The sequence below is a fragment of the Nyctereutes procyonoides genome, unplaced genomic scaffold, assembly GCF_905146905.1.
Source record: "Nyctereutes procyonoides isolate TBG_1078 unplaced genomic scaffold, NYPRO_anot_genome, whole genome shotgun sequence".
Taxonomy (NCBI): Eukaryota; Metazoa; Chordata; class Mammalia; order Carnivora; family Canidae; genus Nyctereutes; species Nyctereutes procyonoides.
In genome coordinates this window covers 22308413-22314279 of record NW_026575051.1, presented here as the reverse complement: position 1 = coordinate 22314279, position 5867 = coordinate 22308413, and the positions used below count along the sequence as shown (strand labels likewise).

Below are 5867 nucleotides of genomic sequence, written 5' to 3'. Positions count from 1 at the left end.
GAGCCTATTTTTTAGATTTTTAAAAAATGAATGTCATTCTGTGGTTTTACTTTTCCATATACCAAGGTGATTTTCTATCTTTTTTTCTATGGCACAAGCTAGGCTTCCTGAGATGGCACCATCTACAAAAAAATAAAGACTTTTTATATAGAAGAATCCAGATAAATGATAAATTTGAATACAGTCCCACCGTACAACTTTTTTTACTGTCACCTCAACATAGTGATACTTTATTTCAAGCCTCAAACCTGTTCTGATCAAATAAACGTAATAAATAAGGAACAACTGTGTACCACTAAGTTCTTGCTACTAAGCCATATAGATTATCTAAAAAGTGACAACAGTTTGGGGGTGATTTGATAGCTATTCATTTACAGTACTACATTTAAGAACCATAAAACTTGATAAAATGAACATACATATAAACTTACACATTGTGTTAGAGTCTCTAGCCTTCTATAATTGTTCTTATGTGTGTACATAATTTCCACAAATGTATGTTATAATCCTTGAGATCTGTACTCCAAAATGTAGAAGATGGTGTTTGATGTCTGCTAGGTAATTTAATATTATGCATATTGAATTAAAGTGCAACTGGTCCTATTTCAGTATTACTCTGACATAGGAAGAAATAAAGACAAATATCCAGGCACAGAAAAAATAATTTGTTGAGTACATGAAAAAATTTACCTACAAATAGATTTTGGTGATTCCATATAGAGAAATATTATGAAAACAAACAAACAAACAAAACCTTTAAAAAAAATAAAAGTTGAGTCAGAAGGAACTGCGGACTTAATCAAAACATCTGGCTTCAGTATAGTCATGTTTCTGCAGTATCATCTCAACAGCATGGAGATGATGTCTTTACACTGAAGAAGCCTGACCCAGTGGGACAACAGACCTCCTTGGCTCTTCCTGCTGGGCTCTCTCCAGATGACAAATACTCTCGACACTGAATCACCATCAAGAAATACTCCAAGGTGCTCATGACCCAGCAACTAAACCCTGTGCTCTGAGGGTCCCTTAAATTTCATGTCTCTTCTGTCTCCTGATCCCCTGAGACTTCTTGAAACCAAGATCTTCAATCTGTGAGCCCTGAAGCCTTCTTACCCCCTTGCTCTTTGGAATCCTGTGTCATTGTTGCCTTTGATCACATTTGTGTGAGGCAATCATGGTAGCATCCCCCTTAAGGGAACCAGTTTGAAGCTTCTTTCCATATTTTGAATCACTGTCAGGTTATTAAAATGATTTTAAAGAAAAAAAATAAATTTGAATTTGGATAAGTCAATAATGGAGCCTGATGTAGAAAAGTAAGTAACTAATCTAAAAATCCATAATTTAGTGTGGATAAGGATCATGATCAGTTGCCACAGTTTAAAAACAGGTTTTGCCACTTAACCAAACTAAGGTGTATTGCTATCGTAGCACGTGGTTTGTGAGAATCCCAAACATTCTTAAGATTCCCTGACATGAGACAAAGAGCACTTAAAACTGACTTCTCAGGTTCGCTATACATTAAGACATCTCACAATCTCTAAACCATTGCATTTAGGAATCTAATAAAAGTAAATGGGATTCTATCACTTTGACAAATGGAAAGGCTGTTACTTCATGAAAGTCACAGAAAGGCTGGGAGGGAACACGTCGCAAGCTGACACTGGCACAGCACCTGTGACCCACCTGCTGCCACCCATCTGCCACCCACCGGCCTGCCCCACCTCCCAGTCATTCTGCTCTAGCCAATCTGTGACCTCTGGTTTTCTATTTCTTGTAATTTGCTCAGAAACATTTCAAGCTAGATGATATTTATTTATTTATTTATTTATTTATTTATTTATTTTTTATTTATTTACGATAGTCACAGAGAGAGAGAGAGAGAGAGGCAGAGACACAGGCAGAGGGAGAAGCAGGCTCCATGCACCAGGAGCCTGATGTGGGATTCGATTCCGGGTCTCCAGGATTGCACCCTGGGCCAAAGGCAGGCGCTAAACCGCTGCGCCACCCAGGGATCCCAAGCTAGATGATATTTAAATATTTTCTTTACCTTCACATGTTTAAAGTTCTAATTCCCAACATCTGAAAATCAACCTCTTAGTCGAACTTGGAGTTCACTGGAAAAATACCGCCAAGAGTTTAAAAGTTATTATCGCCTTCATCCAAGAAAACACATTTAAAAAATGCTGGTCCTACTATGCAAATATTTACCTGTGCCCTTTTTTCAAGGGCCCTCAAATCACATGGTAAATGTCTTTCATATTCAAAGACTTTTATGAAATACCAAATATTATTATTTTCATTATAATAAAGGAAATGAAGCACAAAGATGTTCAGTGCCAATACGTGGTTTGTCAGAAGTACACTCAGCTTTTCACTTTCCCTCTGTTCTTCCTTCCATTTTTATCTAATTTTATTTTAAAACAAAGTCTTTCATCTTATCATGATTAGAATGCAAAATATTCTCAAGTTTTCCCTCTGGAAATCAAATAAGATTAGTGCTTATAGACCCTTCCTTGTGCCAAGCACTGTGAAAACACTTGATACAACAAATGTTTAACTCTGAATCTCATAAAACACGTTTAAAAAAAATTCTTTGCAAAGCTCAATACACCTTGTTTTTTTTGTTGTTGTTGTTGAATTAGCAAAATACATAACAGAATTTTCTCTTCTCTTTAAAAAAGCAGTATTATATTCTGCTTGAGGGAGAACAATAAAACATCAAACCAAGTTTAGACTCCCATGTGCATGAAAACTGCAGTAGGTAACTGATGCCAGCCTTCTGTGAATTTCTCAAGTGACCACAAGGAGATATAAAAACAGGAAGAACCAGAAAACCAGTTAAGCAGAGGCATGCAGGCAGTACTTTTGAATAATCAGATATGACAAAAACATAATGTATTAAGATGACCTAAGGGTTTTTCTTGTGTCTAGGTGGAAATCAGAAAACCCTCATTTTTATAACTGTAACAAATTATACCTTATGACACAGAACTATTTGGAGAATTGCTTGTAAGCATGTATCCCCACTTCTCCTTTTTGTATGTATAACCCCCCCTGTTGCTAACAAGCTTTGGAGCAGTTCTTCAGAGCAATCTGAAAGACTGCTTCCTAGGCTATGGTCCTCAGTAAGACAACTAATAAAGTATTTACTAACCTATTTTGAGGTTGGCTTTCTTTCAGTTGACAATGTGGCAACCACGAAGGGACCCCAAAACAGACACCACTTTCTCATCTGGACTCCACCAGGAAACAGAGCTTTGGTACTGGTTCTTGTGCCCAAATGTGTCTTTACATTGAGTACAATGGACTAGGTAAGTTCTTCCTGAGATCCAGGGCTCCCCATTTGGTAGATGATCCAGAGCTTTATTCATTGTTGTTATTTTTCTCTCTTCTGCAAAGTTAGGAAAAGGTGCCATTCTGCATATGACCCATATTTCAGGTCTTAACCTTTATTTCTTTCTCCTGCAGTCAGGAAAGAGCCCCATTTTGTACTTAACACAAGTTCCTGTTCCATCCTTTGTCCCTTCTCCCTGCATACTTCAGAAAGGGGTGCCGTGCTGTGCAGAACACAGGTTGCAAGTCTATTGAGGGACAAATTTTTTATCCCAGAAATTAAAAATTCTTCAGAATTTTGCCAATTTGAATACTAGATGCTACAATGGCGTAAATGAGAATCTGAAGAAATTCAAAGACAAGGGACAGGAGCTCCTCTCATTGGAGAGTGTAGAGGTTAATCTTACACCCTGTAGTGGTCTCGTAGGGATCCCCATTTACAATACAGATAATTTGGTTTCTCTGTAATATGGAGGGATACATATAAGAAACTTTTGCTCATCATTCTGAACACTTTCGTTTTAGCCCGACTTAATGGAGAGAAACACTGAGACACAAATACCATCAACCAACTCCAGGATGAGACCTGGAGGTACAAGGTCACTTTAATCAGCACACTGGTCCACACCTAAAACCCCTTAGGTAGTACCAAGCATTTAAACCCACTAGGAATGAGATAAACCATTACAACCAGAAAAACAGGATGAGTAACACTTTCAACATTCCAGGGGATTCATGTTTAACACACATGGATCATATATTTTCAAGTTTCTAAATAAATGAGGAAATTATATTAAGGATGATTCTAAGGTTCAAATGGCCTAACCGGGGATCTTTTGAAATGCCTTGGATTTACCCACCCAACTCAAGAAAGCCAGTTATTAAATTCAACAACTGGAGTGGGAGGCATATTTTGATTGGTATTTAGAAGCTTCTAAAAAAAAAAAAAGAAAAAAAAAAAAAACAAACCACTGGCCACATACTATGCATGCAAGAAACTAATAAGAACCTTTCTGAAATAGTAACAAAATTGAGCTTAAAATCATCAACTCCTGAAGAAGTATTTCCTTTTATTCCACCTTCTTTTTATCCTTTAAATGAGTTGCCAGGAGTGAGGTATTAAAATCAAAACCTCCTTCTCCTCACCATGCTAAACCCATGGTGGCTTTATAGTCAAAAGTTGGCCAGATTAGAAGCTGAAATTCAAAGCCTGATGGTTTCTTTTAGGTCTTCTCCCCTAAATTAAAGTTAGAACTATACACCCAAATGGAAAAAAAGGAAGTTGAGGATAATGTGGTTGGATGGGTAGATAAACCTGTGATATTATTTAAATTGTCACCCAATTCCTTGAGGGATTCAAAGCAACTGTCTTAATCTTACAAATCTTTGCAAAACTAGACCTATGGCCCCAAAAACAATTCAAAGTACTTCAACCTGTCCTTTTCAGAATCTCCAAACCTCCTTTATTTAGGTCAAGGTTTGTAACCTCTCTGGTAACTCTTATCTAAATTATCCCTATTCCTGAATTGGAAGAAAAAAAAAAAAAGGAAAAGGAAAAAGAGGGCTTTTAAAAATTCAAATGAGTATAGAAACATGCCTGCTCAAAATCTAGCCCACAGCTTCTGAGAAAGTTTACTTACCAAAGATAATATAAATATGAAATGTCTTTCTCACAAATATTAAAACGAAGAGCTTTAACAATCTGAGGAAGTGTCCTTAACTTATTCTATGTGCCGAAAAACCCCAGTTTGGATCCAGTTGTTGTGTTGTAAACTCATGTGTTCTGTATTATCGTACCCATCTTATGGTTAAAAAATTGAAAAACAATAAGACTTCTGCTTGAGAGTGTCTGTATTGCAGATTTGTGGTATTTTCCACCTCTGGATAGTATTGCCAAAAAAAAGTAATTTGTAAAAGAGCTCTAATTGGCCTACAGAACATTAAGCATTTGTATGCATTAACTTCTCAGAAATATAATAGAATTAGCCCTAGTAAGTTTTCAGTTCACATGACCTAGGATTAATCTTAAAAAAAACAAAACAAAACAAAACAAAAACCTAAAACTAATTGAAGTTTGTTGGTTTACTTAAAACAAGTTTGTTTTTGTTTTTAGAACTGTCAACATTCAATATACTTGTATCCTACCTATGTTTACTCAAAGTCAAATAAGCTCGTGTTACCTCTGTTACAGAATTTGTCAGCAAGAAAGATAATTTTTTTAAAGATTTTATTTATTTATTCATGAGAGACACACAGAGAGAGAGGCAGAGATGGAGGCAGAGGGTGAAGCAGGCTCCATGCAGGGAGCCCGATGTGGGACTTGATCCCGGGACTCTAGAATCATGCCCTGAGCCAAAAGCAGATGCTCAACCACTGAGCCACCCAGCATCCCTGCAAAAAAGATAATTTAAAGATGATAACTGATAAGCATCTCAAATTTTTTATTAATAACAAGTGAATTAAAATAGTGAATTAAATTAAAATTAATAGTGAATTAAAATAAAATTAAAATTTAAAATTTGTCAGTAATATTC

At 36.3% G+C, this 5867-nt stretch overlaps 1 pseudogene; it reads left to right on the top strand.

The window, feature by feature from the left end:
- The first annotated feature begins 825 nt into the window (after nt 1-825).
- LOC129512468 (H/ACA ribonucleoprotein complex subunit 3-like) lies at nt 826-1019 on the top strand (annotated as a pseudogene).
- Nucleotides 1020-5867: the final 4848 nt, after the last annotated feature.